Source organism: Hermetia illucens, chromosome 5 (genome assembly GCF_905115235.1).
Source record: "Hermetia illucens chromosome 5, iHerIll2.2.curated.20191125, whole genome shotgun sequence".
Taxonomy (NCBI): domain Eukaryota; kingdom Metazoa; phylum Arthropoda; class Insecta; order Diptera; family Stratiomyidae; genus Hermetia; species Hermetia illucens.
This window is the reverse complement of record NC_051853.1, coordinates 41,372,403-41,391,575: the sequence shown is the minus strand read 5'-3', so window position 1 is coordinate 41,391,575 and position 19,173 is coordinate 41,372,403. Positions and strand designations below refer to the sequence as shown.

At 39.3% G+C, this 19,173-nt stretch overlaps 2 protein-coding genes across 3 annotated transcripts in view; one reads left to right on the top strand and one right to left on the bottom strand.

Moving 5' to 3' along the window:
* LOC119656560 (cation-independent mannose-6-phosphate receptor) overlaps positions 1–19,173 on the top strand; it is a 532,053-nt gene that overhangs the window by 417,705 nt on the left and 95,175 nt on the right. The gene's annotated exons all lie outside the window — the stretch shown is intronic.
* Positions 1–19,173, bottom strand: part of LOC119656557 (protein toll-like) — a 227,154-nt gene that overhangs the window by 177,575 nt on the left and 30,406 nt on the right. Inside the window, exon 2 of one of the 2 annotated variants that reach the window (XM_038062936.1) lies at positions 3,236–3,277. The exons of the other annotated variant lie outside the window; for it this stretch is intronic. The gene's annotated coding sequence lies outside the window, so the exon portion shown is untranslated. The remainder of the gene's footprint in view (positions 1–3,235; positions 3,278–19,173) is intronic. 2 annotated transcript variants of the gene reach the window in all.

Below are 19,173 nucleotides of genomic sequence, written 5' to 3'. Positions count from 1 at the left end.
AATTTTCCACTCATTTCTTCAGAAATGGAACACCGCGTGTATCTCAAGAACTGAGAAGATCTAAGCTTAAGATATTGAGCCTTACCTCCACTCATCATCATCATAAACGGCGCAACAACCGGTATCTGGTCTAGGCCTGCCTTAATAAGTAACTCCAGATATCTCGGTTTTGCGCCGAGGTCCACTAATTCGATATCCCTAAAAGCAGGCTGGCGTCTTGCCATCGCTTCATCTCAGGCAGGGTCTGCCTGGTCTTCTTTTTCTACCATAGATATTGCCCTGAGACCCTTAGACTTTTCGGGCTGGATCATCCTCATCCATACGGATTAAGTGACTCCCCCACCGTAACCTACTGAGCCGGATTTTATCCACAACCAGACGGTCATGGTATCGCTCAAAGATTTGATCGTTATGTAGGCTACGGAATTGTCCATCCTCATGTAGGGGCCCAAAAATTCTTCGGAGGATTCTTCTTTCGAACGCGGCCAAGAGTTCGCAATTTTTCTTGCTAAGAACCCAAGTGTCCGAGGAATACATGAGGATTGACAAGATCATTGTCTTGTTCATTAATAGTTTTGACCCTATGGTGCGACGTTTCGAGCGGAACAGTTTTTGTAAACGGAAATAAGCTCCGTTGGCTGTCAACAACCGTGCGCGTAGCTGTTATCGGTTGTGATTTTCGACCCTAGATCGAAGAAATTATCAACGATCTCAAAGTTCTAGTCTCGTATCTTTGTTCTTTCCGTTTGACCAGTACGGTTTGATGTTGTTGGTTGGTTGGTTTTTGGTGCTGACGTTGCCACCATATATTTTGTCTTGCCCTCATTGATCTTCAAGATTTCGTTCCGCCTGCTCGGTCTGGATGAAGTCAGTTTGTACGTCTCGGGTCGTTCTCCCCATGATGTCGATATCGTCAGCGTAGGCCAGTAGTTGGGTGGGCTTAAAGAGGATCGTTCTTCTTGCATTTACCTCAGCATCACGGATCACTTTTTCCAGGGGCAGGCTAAAGAGGACGCATGATAGAGCATCCCCTTGTCTTAGACCGTTGTTGATATCGAATGGTCTTGAGGGTGATCCTGGTGCTTTTATCTGGCCTTGCACATTGGTCAGGGTCAGTCTAGTCAGTCTTATCAATTTCGTCAAGATACCGAATTTTCTCATTGCCGTATACAGTTTTATCATGGCTAGAGACAGAAGTGGATAACATAAAATGTGTCAACTTGTTTTGTGACGGTTTTTCGACTACTGAAGCCGTGTAAATGCTTTCGATTTCAAATATGACTCTTAACGGTTTCAATTTCTCTAATTATTTTAAGCCATGGAATTCAGTTTTCTGTTTTACGGTTATGGTGTGTACCTAGCTTTCAAAAACGTATTTTCGGTGACATTACTATAGGCTCACAGGTTTTAGGTAGTGAATTTATGATAAGTAAAAATGACCAAATATCAATAAACACCATACAATTGGAACACTTCTGCACACTTTTCTATAGTTGGAAAATCATTTTTCGAAAATGCCGAAGGATTATTCAACTCATCGTTTAATTGCTGGTCTGTTCCCCTAATTTTGTCACTACTACGATTCTGAAACTGGTAATTTCAATAGAAATGACTGTTAAGCGCTTGCTCAGATCTACGTAGTCAGTTTAATAGAGGGAGATACATTTATCCAGAAGTTTGAACAATCTTAATAAAATTATTTTTTTCCAAGAATTACTGAATAACGTTGGTCGCTTTTTTAGGCAAAGAAGACCAATCATATCTTGCGCGGAAATGTTAATATTCTAGACATAAGATGTGTTCTTATCTACTTCGAAGTACGACACTCTTGTGAAATCTGCGTTATTTTATCAACGAATTTTTTTATTTAAATTCTAAAAATATACTTTTGGTTAGAAGTATTGGAAGATGAATGGATGTAAATATTTGGTCAAAATAGTTTCAGGTATGATTATCTTCATTCATCAATCCTATCAACGTATTGTGATTCTTATTAATACATACTAGATACTCATGTCCAGCTCATTCAGTTTCGTTTTTAAGCAAAAGATATCTATCTTTCGGATGACTCACTATAATCGTGTGACTGTGCTTCTCTTGCTTTCTTGCGTTTACGTAGTTTCCATTATTTGTAAAATGGAAAATAAGAACGATATTCACGTTTGTTTGTGCAATTGGTGTTTGAATAAACGTTGACGGAAATGCAATTCTGATATTCATGCTTTATTATAATAATCGAATGCGTCAGATACTATTAATTAATAAATCATTAAAGAATTGCCTCATAATTCTGTAATCAGTGTAATTTTGTTTCAAGATATGATTCAATGGCTGTCCATCTGTGTTCATAACTATAATACAAGGAAATTTCTTATGGTGCTCAATTAAGGTTCTTTTTAGAATAAGATCCTGAAAGTGGCTCAATGTTTTTCTATTTACCATAATGTAACATAAATTACCAAATGAAATGACTTTTTAATGTTTTCAGCTCTACACACAATACAGTGGAATCCCGGTAATTCATTCCCGGCTAATTGGTAAAAATTTCTCAGTTCCCAGTTAATTTTTCTTATTTTGCACTACCGGTAATTGGTAATCCCAATATTTCGTACCAAATCGGTAGTCCTTTAACCATACGAATTATCGGGAATCTACTGTATATGGTTATAATATTATTTGAAATTGATATTATGTACTAGTCGTGCTCAGGTTCGTCGAGAAGAGAGGGTAATATCTCACAGCCCTGGGATTTGGCCTAGGTGCCCCTGATTTTCTCGAGAATGGAGACTTCAAAAAATAAATTGATCTTGAAATTTTCAAGGGGGCGGATGCACTATTTTTACTAGAGGTCTGGATTTTCTCCTTAATACCCTTGACGTGCTATAAACGTTCGGTATTGTTTTCCGCTCTGCCTTTCAGCTCATTTCATTAATATTTCTTAAGTTTGATCTCAACGGTAAAGTGAATTGTAAAATTACTTCCCAAGCTTGGCATAAGATGCGCAAGCCTTGTCGATTAACTGCAAGAGCGAACCGCCAGTTAACTAACTATCCTCATAAACTTATGCCACTACTAGGAAACACACATGAACATTAATTTATTCTAAGAAAGAAAAGTGGAATTTTGATTTGTGATAGTTACGCAATTTAAAAATTTTATTGACACCTAAAATATCACATTTATGTATCATAGTTTATACCTGGATGATCTATGGTATCCCTTTTTTAAAATATACCTTATGTCAGGATAAATAAGACGCAGCCGAACTCCAGTTTACCTGTGGAGAAAAAAGAAAGGTTCTTTAAAATGAAAGCATTCTTTATTACGTAGCTCGAAAAGTAGTTGTGTTATTTTTGTGTTACAACATAAACATAAACAAGAGGAAAATAAAAATAAATAGAAAGTATATATATTTTGCGACAAACGTTTAGTCAATCTAATTTGCTCCACGTATGAGCACCACTTGGATAAAGTGACCCTCTGCAACTGGCGCCCTTTGCGGTCGATGCATAAACGAATGTCTCAAATTTTAAATCTACCGCAGTGTCATTCACCTTGACGTCTTTTACGGTTCCAGCTGCTGACTGGCTACCAAAAGCAATGAATGCCGCCTCCTGGTAATGTCTCGTTAAATACCCGGCATAGCACGCTGTAATCACATCTGAAATAAGGAAGGTTGATCCCTTTGGCGAAAAAATGTGGAAAATGAGGTTTCTCCTTCCCATGAAATACGAAGCGGCAAAGAATGTGATCGTACTGGACAGGGAAATCAGGAAATCAAGATCGAAGGGCGGCGTTTTTCTTGGATATACAGACAGAAAATTACACCAGTAACTCCAATTTGACCGATTATGATATCGAAAAAAAAATTAAAAAATTTAAAGACGAGATAATGAAATGAGCAATTGGCAAGGAATAAATACGCCTCCTGAACCCTCCTTTGTGGAGTAAAGGGCACCCGAACAACTTCTTGCTGCTTTTTGCTATTTTTTCATTCCTCATTTTATTTTGAATGAGACTTGCTTCAGTTCATTATCGTCGTATTTAACGTTATACAAGTGATAAGCTTACAGTAGTGAGGCAAACACAAAACTGACGAATACAAACAAGTACACGACCAAGATTTGAACTCGGTAAAAATATTGTTCTATCGAAAGCGGAATCGAAGTTCAACTTACGGTGCAGTGAAAGGAAAGAGAACAACAAAAAATTAAAAAGAAAAAAATAGGAAAGGAAATAAAAAAAAACCGGAGGAGCTGACGACCCGCCCCCACGATCATCATTGAAGTCCATAAGGCCAGGGTGGGGTGGGGCTAGGGAAAAGGGTTGGTAAACCATTGGATATATGGCGGTTGTAGATCTATTAGCCTAAAATGGTTTGCCAGGCCAAGGACTACATTCATAATAGCAAAAGCTCCCAACCAAACGATCCGGCCTCCAATGGGAAAAACGCTCGTGAGGGATGAGGGGTTTCCATGTAACACCATTTTAGTGACCATACTGATTTTATCTAACATGTATTACAGAGAGACTTATTGGTTTATGGTAATTAAAAGGCACTATCAATTGTCCGGGAGGCTTAGAACGCTAAGCTGTGGTTACGGAAGATCGCGGTTCAAATCATACTGGTGACTGAGGGAATGCTTTTGTTTCATATCTAAGATCTCTGTCGACTGCGGTTATTGCGGCATTCATTTTCGCGTTATGGGTGTTATGTTAATGTATTGGAAAGCTATGGGAGCCAAACGTATCGCCTGAATACGGGTTCCGTCCCTACTTGACTACTAAAATCTCCAAATATGATTTTCATGTTACACCTGGGACAGGTTTCGACGGTTTATTCTACTACCTTGTAGAAAGTCACTTTTGCAATCTTCGCTGTAGGAGTGTGAACGTTAATGAGGTTTATATTTCTAAATTTGACTCGCCAGTGCAGAGTGCATTACTGTGCGCTACGTTTTCAACGCCGATAACAGCAAGTTTCATTTGTTGGCTGACTAAGAAACCTACTCCGGGCACATGTTTTACTGGATGGTCACTATAATATATGGTGTGGTAGCTCTTCTCCAGAAAACCGGTCGCTGTCCAGTACATCTCTTGTAAGGCCATGTCATGTATCGGTTTGTGTATGGAAATATATTGAAATCAGTTTTCAAGACCAAGACTTTCTTGCAGTAATCTCAATTGCATGGTGTGGCTCACGCAATCTCCGAATATAAATGCGATTGAGTCACTGTAGAATAATGTTGGCAAAACTGTGGAAATGAAGTCCAATGTATCTTAACTACAACTTGTTATAGAAGTAGATTAGCGAAAAATTTCAGAGGACCAACGCATCCGGCTGGTTGAATCAATCCATTGTAGACGCCAGGACCAACGAAATTCTATGGTCTATTTAGGAGTCCGCAAAAGTGTTATTTGTAGTTATTTATATTTCTACTAATGACAGATACCTCCCAATTTTAGGTCTCATATTGACCATAGATTAAAGATGACTCAAAAAGCAACTACCATAAGCACTAGTTGAGAGCAGATCCCAACTGTTGAAACCATAAGGTAAGGTCTCGTCTTACAAATAGGCAACATTTACGGATCTTATACAATGCTAATTCATAACCTATCTAGAAGTTCCCTATGATCTGGAGAAATCGAAGGGTGTTGGTTAAGCAATGGATATTACCTATTGTAGTGAAACCGGGCGTGAGGTATCTGCTGAAAAATATGTGACCAAAGTGTATTCACTCCATTTGAATGCTCCAAATAAAAAAAAATCGGAGATATCTTTTCATAAAATTTAAATTAAAAAAGTTTTTACAGTTTTTTCAAACCAAGCTCGTAATTTTTCAACCAAGTTAGTATCCTTCCCAGCCAATTTCACACTTCTTTCCATTGAATCTCCATTTTTCCCAAGCAATGGAGAGTTTTTCCCAGGATATTTCATATTTTCTTGAATGTAAGACGCGGCATGAAAGTTGAACTTGTATCTGTCCTTCCCCAAATCCGATTCAGTAACGGCGAAGATACACACCACAATATTGGCGGAAACATTTTTTTTTAAACAATTAACATAATCAAAAATATTGGGGACATAATTCGGATTCGAAAAAAAAACCAAATAGGAAAAAATGGATACGTTTGGAAAAGGTAGAAAATTCTTATGGAAAATTGTAAAATTCGTTGGAAAATTACGGAATTGGTTAAAGAAGATACAAATTTTTCCGAAAAAAATGACCAATGTAGATGAAAAAATTACGAATTAGGTTGAGGAGCGAGTTTGACTGAAAAAAGCTTTACTACCAACTTGAGTGCTAAACTTTGTAATCTTCTTTTTCTTCAGCCTTCACAAGCGGGGTCAGCTAAACTCTGTAATGATGCTGGTTATCATTTTAGATTCAATTTAGATTAAACCGAAACAATTTTAGCCATCCTTTCCACGGTAGAACTTGTTATCTCATTCGATGAGATTAACCGAAAAACTGTACCGAAATTCCTTAGTCTATTAACATCATCATCATCAACGGCGCAACAACCGGTATCCGGTCTACGCCTGCCTTAATAAGGAACTCCAGACATCCCGGTTTTGCGCCGAGGTCCACCAATTCGATATCCCTAAAAGTTGTCTGGCGTCCTGACCTACGTCATCACTCCATCTTAGGCAGGGTCTGCCTCGTCTTCTTTTTCTACGATAGATATTGCCCTTATAGACTTTCCGGGTGGGATCATGCTCATCTATACGGATTAAGTGACCCGCCCACCGTAACCTATTGACCCGGATTTTATCCATAACCGGACGGTCATGGTATTGCTCATACATTTCGTCATTGTGTAGGCTACGGAATCGTCCATCCAAAAATTCTCCGGAGGATTCTTCTCTCGGACGCGGCCAAGAGTTCGCAATTTTTCTTGCTAAGAACCCAAGTTTCCGAGGAATACATGAGGACTGGCAAGATCATAGTCTTGTACAGTAAGAGCTTTGACCCTATGGTGAGACGTTTCGAGCGGAACAGTCTTTGTAAGCTGAAATAGGCTCTGTTGGCTGAGTCTATTGACGCGATCAACAACCATCTTCCTTTATCGTTACCACAGCAATAAAACCACGTATCTGAAGAATTTGCTATTCTAGAGAAACGCATTCAACGGTTTTCCTTTTTATAAGGTGGGAACCGTAGTTTCACCACTCAGTCTACTGTATTGCACGCATCTACTGCCTGCAGAATATTCTTGACCCAACATTTTTACATCGTCTTACAATTTCAGTCCGTGATTACATATTCACAAATGAATATCTTTTTCTTTACGGACTCCACTCTTTTTCTGTACCACCTCACTTTCCTCCTCAGAATCTTACTTTATTATTCCCATTCATTCTACTTAGTACTTCATCATTCCTGTCATCTGGCAATACAACGATAACTTTTACACTTCTACACCCTCTACATCATAATCGTAATCGTCTCGGGTATTATTTTTGCCAATTACTGAAAATAATAAGTACGCTACACTAACATAGAGCATAATTCATCAAGTAGAGTTGTCGAAACTTTTTCCGCCATTGTTTATTAGTAGTCATTGCAGTTGTTGTAGCTGAAGCATAGCACAATGAACACTGGCATAGCCATCTCGCTGATGTAGATGAAAGCAGTTTACTGAGAAAACAACAGCAATCCTCGTCCTATACTAGAACAATCTCTCTTGTACCACTATGTCTAAGGGAAAGATATAGCTAAAATGGAAAGATACATTTTAGGAAAAGATATAATAGCGAGAAGTAAAGGATTTTTCCTGTAAACAGTGCGCATTCTGTTTTTTCGCTAGTGGAGGCTCGGAAAAGGCAAGGAGGCAAGTGAACAAGCAAGCAATGAGTTAGTTAGTCTTCGTCTTCCAACTTTATGATTAATGATTTCCTATTGTTTTGCTCGCAAAAATATTCTCCTGATTTTGGTACTGGGAACGGGATAGAATAGACCGCGACCGGGTTAGAAATGAGAATTCTCCAAGGAACTACTATAGATCTTGAATATGTCGGGGAATATTTATATCTCGCAGTGAATCTTCTGAATATTCTTTGAATTGGATACGAAAAAGATAGTGTTTTTACAGTGTTCTGTGAAAGTATTTCGGTTAATTGTTTTCGCTTTAAAAGTTATGATTTCTTACATCGAATCTTGAGCTACATACAATTTGAATCATTTGCTTTTGCTATCTTTGTGAATTACTGAATATTGTTACTTAGCGCATCATTCATAGGATTCTACACATATGATGTCTTTCAGACCATGTAGTTCATTTAGCGAGTGACATACATATCTGCAAGTTCCTTAATCTTATGCGTACAGGAATGCGCGAAATGAATGTGATAGAAAATCAAAAAGCCTGAGGAGAGTAGGCTGTTTCAAAAACTCATATGAGTGGTATAAGCAGTCTAAAAGTGATCTTGAACTGATCGACGAATTGTCTCGCTTCGGACCCTCAACAGTTCAAAATACCAAAGAGGATGTCAAAAACATGAGAGATGTCGTGTTTCAAAATTGTCGTACTCGTATGACCTCAGCTAATGAGCTCGTGATCTCTATATTTGATATGAAACTACTTAGAAAATTGTAATGGACATTTTGGCATGAGAGATATCACCTCCGAATTGGACTTAAAGTCACCATCGAAAGATAATCGTTGAAGAATTGATTTTAGAGGCAAGAATTGCAACTGACTTCTATGAAGTATATAAAGTGGATAATTATTGGCATCAAGAAAACAAGCCAACAATCGCTTGAGTGACGCTCGGAATGGGAGAAAAAGGCTAAGAAACCATGCTAGAGTGGTTTAAAATTCAAGATTCTTTTCGACGATTATTCTTGACTGTAGAGGTCTTCTATCTTTTGAATAAATATCTTCACGGCAAACAGCTAATAAGGAACAGTACCTGTCGTTATTGAAATATCTCAGGTTCCGAAATATAGGCCAATAGTTCGTGGGTTTTCCATATCGTTGACGTGCCGTCACACATAGTTCGATTTAGGTTATCATCAAGTAGAAATCATCCAGCAAGCACGCCACCTGGTCAGTTTCTTCTTTTCGTCGAACTGGAAAATACCCCTCCGTGTACAGAAAGATTTTAGGCTTTGAAAGAAATTACATGGAAAGACTGGTCTACTCACAAGAAAAGTTGGATTCCCTACTAAATGGCGTTCTACATTAAGGCTGTGTTGTTTATATAACAGCCACGCTTTAATGTAGTCCCAGCCAGCGGTAAAAGTCATATAATACCGAAAAGTAAACAAGTGCAATTTTCATTGTTACAAAAATGTGCACTTTGGTTCACCCGATAGTCTGAGAAAGATTGGCCCTAGAAGCCATCCATTACTGATGAAAGTTTATAGCAAACATATTTCAGACTCTACAAATTATTAACACTAGTACTAACGTTGAAAACAAAGGCGCTGACTACTTGCAGATCCATAGCAGGGAAAAAGTCGGGATGCACCCTAAAAATGCTTCACTGGATATCTACTGCAATATTAAGGCCAATGACTACTTATGGGGCGGTAATCCTGGCAGACAGAACTGAACTCAGTACAACAACCAGGAAGTTAAACTTCAAAGACTGCTTGCGTGTGTATGGGGGCAGTGAAGCCCATAGTGTTTTACGTAGGCACCTGTTGTGAGACTTAATCCTACGGTCCTCTTCAGACACGGATTGATTTTGTGACCACAATCAGAGCCCCGCTGAGGCAAGCAACAACGGTACCAGTCTATACCAAGTGCATGGCCTAGCATTCATACTGGTTGATGCAAGAATTACCTAAATCTCTACCGAACTATGGAGTACGGCACCCGTGTTGATACGCAACACCACGTCGAGGCCCGAAGCTCTCTTCTCGGTTGAGCATAAATGTGTATGGGGGCAATGAAAATTTGCCCCACGGCATCCCTAGAGGCCTTTCTAGGATCGACTCCTCTTCATCTGCACGTACAAATACAGGCAAGGTGGGCGATCTTCAGAATGTCCAGGAGTACTATTGAGGCGGGGAGTTGCCTATGTCGAAGGAAACCTAATATTCTTTCTAAGTGGCATCACGAATTACTGATACCAAAGGATAATATGACAACGGGGTTTCACGTAGATAAAAAGTTTGAAACACGTTGGAGCAACAAGGTATACTGGGAGAGCGTGGCGTTGACATACTGCTTAAACTAGAAATTGATTCCCTGGTACACTGAAGAATCTCTTACGAGAGAGGGAACAGGCGCTGGGGTCATTGGTCCAACGAAAACGAACTTTGAACCAATGGGCGTCATAGGCAGATGTGCCTCTTTCAACCTCCAAAGAAACTATAGGGGCAGAACATTGCCATTCTAACGCTTCAAGCACTCAGACCTTTGCTAAGCGCATTGTACTATCCCCAGAGATCGCAAATTTATTGGCCTCTCGCTGACGGCGTTCGCAGGCTTCCGCGAATCTGAGAACATTCTCCAGAGACAGAGAATGCGCAGACCCTTCGTTTAAGAAAACGTTACAACCTAAAGGACAACTAAAATGGTATCTTCGTTTGAGGTCTAAGAAGGTGGGACAGCTGCATACGAAGTGTAGGGCCGTCTTTTCTTCCTCCTCACATTGACTGCATATGGTCAAGACCTCCATTCCGATTTTTTTGTTTTTCATGTGTTAGTTTAAGGGGCAGTGTCCCGTTACAAACCCTTACATTTCCCAATTCCTAAGGGACAACTAAAATGACGCTTTAGCGGCCTCGGGTTTCTTCACAAAGACTTTCGCCTGCCGCAGAAGTTCAAAAAACTCCATTCGGCTTCGTGAATCCTTGCTGGTTCTGGCCTCACCATTATGGATTCAGAACCTTAGCGAAAAAAAAAGTGTGGTGCGTTATTAGTTAAATGTTCTTTGCTGACAATAGGCAAAATGATATCTGCATATCTCTACCAATGAAAACCAGTTAATTTTAATTCGGCCTAATAATGGGCTGTGGATGATTTTTCTTCAAGGCAGTATTAGGCTGTATATTACAAAACCAGTTGACGAAATGCTGAAAATATTAAACTGGGATGTTTTACCCCATATTCTGCATTCACCAGACCAGAAATTTGTACCAAGGTAAGAAGGCGCCCTCAAATGCTGCGCCTCACCAAGAATTTCACAAGTTTGTCCCCAAATAGAAACCACGTCAAGTGCACTTCATTTTCAAAATTTTGGGTTAAGCATTCTCTTTCTCGGAACCCTTATTCCCACCATCCCTCCTTGCAGAATGAAGGCTTCTGTACCTTTCTTTGGTAATATACCCCACCGGACTTCTGAGTAATACTTTATTCATTACTCTTCGTCGAAATGAAGTGACGGATCAGATATAACCATGATGGAATACGGAGGTACTTGGCCTCAAGTACGCCTATTCTGTCCCCCATATATCATCATCATTTTATTCTGTCAATCCAAACGAGGAATATCGTATTCTCACAATCCCTTTTTGTTTGAATTAGGTAACTGATACTCTCTAGCGGGGAGCATGTAATCAGATGGTTAACCTTTAGTTGTGAATATAATTAAATTTTGGAGTTGAGCAGTATTTTGTCATCAATGGGTTTAGCAAACTTAGTGGTTAAGAGTTGAGAATTTGGGGAGAGGAGTCCTCAAATTCTTTCTATTACTCATCCTCATTTACCTTAGTTATGACTCCATTAACCTGATTTAGTAGCACACGCATGTGGAGCGCTTTCCTCTTACAAAGTGACTCACTCTTTAAGCTAGTTGTGATCAAAATACACTCAGAAAGGCCGCTGGCAATGGATAAGTTCCTTTTTAACGAAATTTTGACTTATTCGGCTCTTCAATGGAAGTTTTCAGTACTGATGGATCATGCATACATGCTCTTCACCGGGGCTCCTCCGGCTTATTTGTACTATGAATATCGTAGAAAATTGGTTAATCCAGACTGGGAGACGCTCTCTAGAATGAAATCTGAGGTCGCTTAATAGACAATAATTTTTTAGAGCAGATACCCAGTCACACACAACCAGAAAGAGAATCTTTCGCCAACTTTGACCTCATTGGGCACCAACTCATGTGCAGGTTACATCAGTTAAAGTTTTCAAGAAACGCCTAGGGAATAAAAGTTAGTAGAGACTTTGGGCTGTAGTTTATTATCGAAAATCATGCGAGCTCCTTTTCCCATCCACGGTCTGGGAGTTACATGAATGAGTCGAAAAATGTGAAAATCAACGGAACCGTTTATTTGCTCGTAATTTCATGGAAACAGCGCTAACTGTTGAAACTGAGCATGAAGTAGACACTTCAGCAGACCTACACTTAGATGCTAGAGCATCGTTGCCATTTCTAGGTTTCGGAATATCTCAGTCTTCCTGGTTGATCATGATAAAGCCAGGTGATCACTTGATGAACCCTAAATTTGTAAACAGTCTTTAGAATATTTCCGTTGGTATCATTCTCTATGAGTAACGTGAAACGAATGAAATGCGACACAACTGGTTCCCGAATCCTTATACACACAAAATGGAAATGGAATATATTTTTCGTATCCAGTATATTATAATCCATAGCAAAAGACTGGACACATAGTACTTTAGGAACCCCATTATAAGGGATAAATTCTTAATGATTCACCTAAGCTACTGCACTATTTGGCTGTGAAAAGTAATCTATGATAATGCTATAGCGCTGCAAATGCATTCTCGATATCCCTCCATACCTACAATGGTTATCTTCATTGTATGTTCTGACAAAACCCTTTGTAAATCTTATACAATCTGCAAGGTGGTCTACCGATTTGATAACTATAGTTATCAATCGGGGACGTGTTGCGAGGTCGTGGCACAGTGTTCTTCATCAACGAATCAAGGATGGTCTACGGAGTCGGTGTGGAAACCTTAGCCGATACTCCCAGTAAAGCCAAGTCGTACTATCCTCCGCAATTTTCCAGTGTGTTCCAGGCGGAAGCTCTGGCGATACTACAGGGCCGTCGATTGCTTAACATGGCTGTTCTTACCGATACCCAGGTGGTCATTAAAGCTTCATACACAATGGCGACATCTTCAGGTTGATAGCGGCCTGGGCGGCGCGATCAAAGTTACCCTCCTTTGGATTTCAGGTCAAAGTGAGCCACGCGATGCTTCGGACTTGAGAATCTCTCGCTCCCGCTGACAACTATGAAGGGTGGAATCGATTCAAATTTAATTAAGATGGAGAAGCTCACCCCCTACATAAAGTTAAGGAGGATTTGGTTTCTAAAACAAGACGCAATCACTAAACTTTTTAGGGCATATGTGTGCAGGATTACGATAGTTTACACGGCGTATTGACTTTTAGGGAACAGTGCCGCTAGACTCGATATACCCTAAAATTACGGAGAGAGAACGCCTCAGACGCACCCTTTGTGATTGTCTAGCGCTAATTACGCCGTTTTGTGGACGTTAGATCGGCAATTTGGTTGGTTATAGGGTGGGGAAGCTGTTATCACTTTTAAACACTATAGACCGGCTCTGTAGGTTTTAGTCAACTGGAGTCTCCTTTTCTTTTCGGTTTCCCAAAGCATTGACTGCCTTAGGAGTTTGTAGCATAAAAGCAGTGTTATTTGACCTCGTCGGAGCGATAATTGATAGTTATTTAGCTATCCAATCTTTTTTGGTGGCATTATTGGTCATGTAATTATATATTATGTAATACAGTAAATATCACACAAGAGCCTTATATGGTATGATTTCGAATATCAACCATTTGATCTCTGAAGGACACTAGCGTTGTTTTAGTCACATATGAATAAAGTGGTTACTTTTCTGATAGCAAATTTTAACGCCTTGTTCGCAATTCTACCAAGACTAGGAACATCTACAGCCACACCAAACTACGCTATGTTAGACAAAACCCGGAAACGCAGGCGGTGAAAGGGAAAATTTAGCACCTTAACCTCAGAAGGTATAGGGTGATTGGAACTCATCCCGTACCTAGCACCTCTTGATTTGATTATTTTTCTGATGCCTCTTTTCTTGTACAGTCTGGCGAGAGTTGGCAGGAATGAAGGTTGAGTTCCTCCCTCTGATATTTTTTAGATAAGAAACATTGGAACATAAGTCAGTAGGAGTTTAGACAGAGAAAAAAGTTTCCTTCTTACAAGGGCCTCCGCTAATGCCGATTTTGTGGTGGACGCTAGAGGCGACAGAGAGTCGCGTAACTCCATTGTGAAAGCTTTCCTCATTTTGGTCTAGTTAGTTCTTTTTTTGAGTATCGAAAACATTCATAAGGATTCCCAAACAGTCGTTATTTTAGATGTGCTGCAAATAGCTGTAATCCTTGAGCAGCTTCCGCGATCTGTACTAGATGCGTCCGTTAGTAATACTCTTGGGAACTTATAAAACCATTAACTATGTCTTTATCAGGAGAAAGATCGGTTAGTAGTATCCATAAGATGACGTAGAAAAATGAATGAAAAACTATAGGGCTCTGCTATTCTGGTGTCGACAAAGATGCGTCCCCCCATTCACCTCACTATAGTGCGAGGACTACTCGCCGGGCAAGATGAGACCGAGTGGTAATTAAGATTATTTGTTTCTTAGTGCAATTGAATGAAGAAGGATTTAGGACCCACTCGCATCCTTAGCAAAGGTAATCCCGTTTCCTTCACTATGTGATTTTCCTTTTTGTGGAAATGTCGATATTTCTCCATGTTCCCTTCATCAGTGCTACGCGTCTTAGACACTTATAAGGTGTCTAGCACTAATGAGGGGAATAAGTCTTCATAGAGAGAAAATCTCGGGCCCGGGGTAAAAATGAACCCAGTGTCTCCTAAAATTGTAAAATTGAGCTTCCAACCCGGAACCTTTAAAAAAAATCCGGGCCGACACAAGTCTAAGTGTTTTCCATTTGATTGTTTGACCTATCGACCACCCTTGTCGACTACTGTGTTGGTCCGCAAATTTCTATCTGCTACTGTATCATTGCGATGACACTAAAGATTATTCAACATCTTGCAATAACCATACCAGTCCAATATTTTCAGATATTTACTACTTCATTTCCAACTCTGATTTTAATTCACTGAAACAAGCACTTCCGTCAATTCACTTGAAAACATATTATTTGTACGACAAGCGTGCGCTCCTTCTTCATCTTGCCTTGTACATAAATTCAGGATCTTATACTCACTTTCGTGAGATCTATTAAGATGGTTATTTCATCGTCTTGGAGGACTTACATTGATTGGAAGAGCTTTGCCTTCGAAATATGCTGGGAGTGTGATGGCACGGGCGCAGGGCAAGTGTAGACAAGACTAATGTTTCTTGGGATGCTGTGGTATACGTATAGCATTGGTTATACAGGAATAAATTATGGATGCTGTCTTGTCTTATGTGGAGGACTTGACACGGGGAATTATTAGTATATCATAGTTTGACTTGAGCACCATCGAAATCAAGATGGAAGTGAGCTTATTTCAGAACTAATGAACTGGATATTTTCGTAACGAAGCAATGTATAATAGGTTTTGGATGTATTCTAAAGGACTAAGGGTGGTATAAGTATCTTCCTGATGAAGTGAAATCGGATGCTTGTAAATCACGTATGTCATGTCTGATATTTGATGTAGGTAGAAGAAATGAAATATCAAATTATTGAGGAGGAAATATCATACATTTATAGGGTATATTTTTCGTCCTTGTGTGATATAGGCTGGGGTGATTTGTATTTTTCAATTTAGATATCAGTAGGAAATACAATGGCATGTCACACTATCAGTCACTGATTCCTTACATCTATCAATGAAAAGGACATTTCGGGCTACCCAGAATCGCAGAGTTAGACAAGTAGTATACAGTTTCAAAGAGTAGGTGATTTCTCGATGTTTATCGCAACGTGCGACGTTGGCGGGATAGAGCCACATAGCGTGCAAAAGGAGCCTGTCTATCAATTAGGATTTATTTTGAGAACATAAAGACACATTAAATTTTGTCCAATAAGTGCAAAAAATGAAAAACACTGAGATGGAGTCGACAAAGTCCCATCAGGTACTTTTTTAGGGCAGAAGCTTTCCCGAAAAATGTACAACAGTTTGTAGGCACGAAACAGATGATTCTAAAAGATATAAATAATATATTTTGTTTTTTGAAAATAACAGGAATTTTCCGCATCTTTGTATCAATTATGTCCTTTTCTGGATAATGATCTTTAAATATAATTCATTTCCGCCAACGCTAGCTTCTGAAATTCATTATCTGGAATATCGTTCAGCTTCCACCTTATCAACGGTTCTGAGTCCAGACTTACTAGAATTAAAAGAACTAATGGATGTACTATGTGATAGAAATAGAAGATTACAGTAAGAAGAGCATCTACATTTGATCGATGTTGTCCATCTTTTCAGCATCCATACCCTCATTGAGGAGCGTCCGCACATTAAAAAATCCAGTCTTAAACCATTGACGAAAACAAAATCACTTCGATCACTTCTAACGGCGACTATGAAATCCTATGAATGAATTCTAAACCCTATAGCTTACAGGGAGCTGCTGGGCTTTCTCATCTCTAGGTTCACCTATTTTTTATAGCCATTCTTTAATTAACGGTAAATCCTGAGAATCGGGGGTCTTTCCCTTTCAAAAGAGGCGAAACCATCTTTATGTCAACAACTTGAGGGGTATTTGGATGTTCCATGTTGTCACAAAGATAATAGCTGAAATTATTCCGCATCAAAGGACGCCTCGAAGGCTTGATTTCGAGAAGGCTTTCAACAGGGAAAGTATCCAGAGAGTCTAGCGTAGGTGAGGCATTTCGGAGAAATTAAAAGCTACATGTTACCAAAATGACTTTTGATAGTAAGAAATGTCACGTGCTCCATCAAGGTGAAATTTCAGAGCAAGTACCAACCGAAGACTGCCAGAGTGGCATCTTGTGGCCGATATTAATCGTTCGGATTATCGGTACCGTTTTCTATACTACCTTGTCCGGGGGACGCAAAGAGCTTCAATGGACCATGACATTTTTCCTTAGTCATATGACTCTGTATTTGGAGAACGAGGCAAGCAAAGTCAGATGGCGAGCAAATACTAAAAAAATCGAAGAAAAATCGAACGATGGCGCGTAAGTGTAGGTGACATATTATTCCCCCTTTAGAGGATCACGGGAATGATATACTATTAATAACTAGCAGGAAATTTTAGCGACTCTGACGAGATCAGAAAACGAAGCGAGGTAGCTAGTATTGCGTTCTATTCGCCCTGATAATTTTGAAGGCCAGCTGTACACACAAAAGTACTAAGGTTCCAAACAACAAATCAATTGTAAGACCTGTGTTAGGCTTTGAATACGGCCCATCGACCCCCACATTACCATCTAAGCGTATGCTGAATGCATTTGAAAGGAGTGTTTGGAGAAGAATTACCATGACGGAGATCGACACAATCGTAGGTTCCACTTGTACGAGGTTTACGGAATAGTTGGCGAACCAGAACCCAAACAAGGTAAACCTGAAAGACAAAACTAGTCGAAAAGCCAAAGAAACGCTGGACAGAGTCAATAATCAAATATGACGCATCACTATTCGAACTCAGGAGTAAGAGATCGATATCGAAAAATTGAGAATTTCGGGGACAGTATATTTTGAAGCTTCACGTGCATTTGTTTCATCTTCAATTTTTGGTTTCTCATGATCCACTTCGGACAAATTCGTATCTCCTTTTGAATTGTAGAGACTCTGTCCCTTTATTCGTTAGTAGAAAGATGGTGATGATTTTTGACTATTCTATTCTATACACCACGCTGAAGTCTAGAAAATTTGCTATCATTTCCGAGCCTAGCTAGCACAGAGGTCTGCAAGAGTGTGTCAACGGGACACTTCACTAGAACTGGACTTAGGTATTGGTGGGTCTGTTCGGTCAACTTTCGCCACTTTTCCTTTAAATTTTTGGGAAATTTCTGCCCTCAGAGTTGACTATGGTGTCGATCGATGTCCAATGTAGATACAATGTTTGTTAAATTTCATGAAGATGAGTCTGTGAAAGATAGCCTATTCCGGCGTTCAAATTGCACCCCGGCGCAGACGAACCTTCACGGCCAATCCCGCTATTCCTTTTGAGCTTTGGAATAGTTCAGCTCTCATGGTTGATTTCATTTATCCGATAATTTGACCACACAAAAATCCAATAGTTGTTAAAAACGGCATCCCATATATGTGGCATATCATTCTTTAGATTTCATTACGATAAACCTGTAGAGCAACTTGAGCAATTTTGTTTTGATGGGTCGGATAGAGATACATGAATTTCTACTAGACTTCACATGCACTTGAGCTCATCTTCTAATTTTCTGGTTACACAATTTTTCCCCTCGGAGCAAGTGTTCCTAACACTGTTCCTATTTCACTTTACAGACTACAATTTCTCTAATGTTCTCTTCTACTTCGTTAGCATACCTCAAAGGTTGTCATTTTTGTGTTTGTCTTGAGACTACTGGTATTGTCGTCCGATCTTCTGAGAAGTGTTCTTTCCTATATGCGTCTTGAGACATAATCTCTTTGCTTACTTTAATTAAGTGAAGTCGGGAAACCGGAAATCGAACGCTTCAGGTATGAAAGGTTTTGTTATTTAAGCACATTTGAGTGAGTTTTCATCCCATTCGTACCTAATTCGTAACGTTTATGCATTTAGTTTGTCAGACCATTTAGTCTAGTATGAAACTGACTTTAAAAGTGTTGGAATGCACGAAATTTTCACAAACGTAACAATATAACTTTGTTAGTAATAGCGCCATTTCCACCAAAGTTGGCGGTATCATGCTCTATAGTATAGCCTGGATAGAATAATGATTCTAGGATAAAATTAAGGGGGGTTCCCAGTCAATTTATAAAAAAATGTGCTAATAATAAATATGGTAATATACCATTATTAACTTTATTTAAACCGGTATCAGTATGGAGAGTATTTTGAGGGCTAGATACCATGTGCATGAACCACAATATTTTTTTCAAAAAGTTTGGTTGCGTAGTTTCTGAGCACGGATAATTGAAGTGGCTGACCCTTTTCGGAACCCTGTACTAATCCTCTTTGCAACTAATATCAAAACTAATATCAGCTTCATAAAGTACTAATCGGGCCTTTCATTTGATACCCCACATACTTATACTATATTCGGTAAAAAAAATTACACCCCAATTTTACATGTAT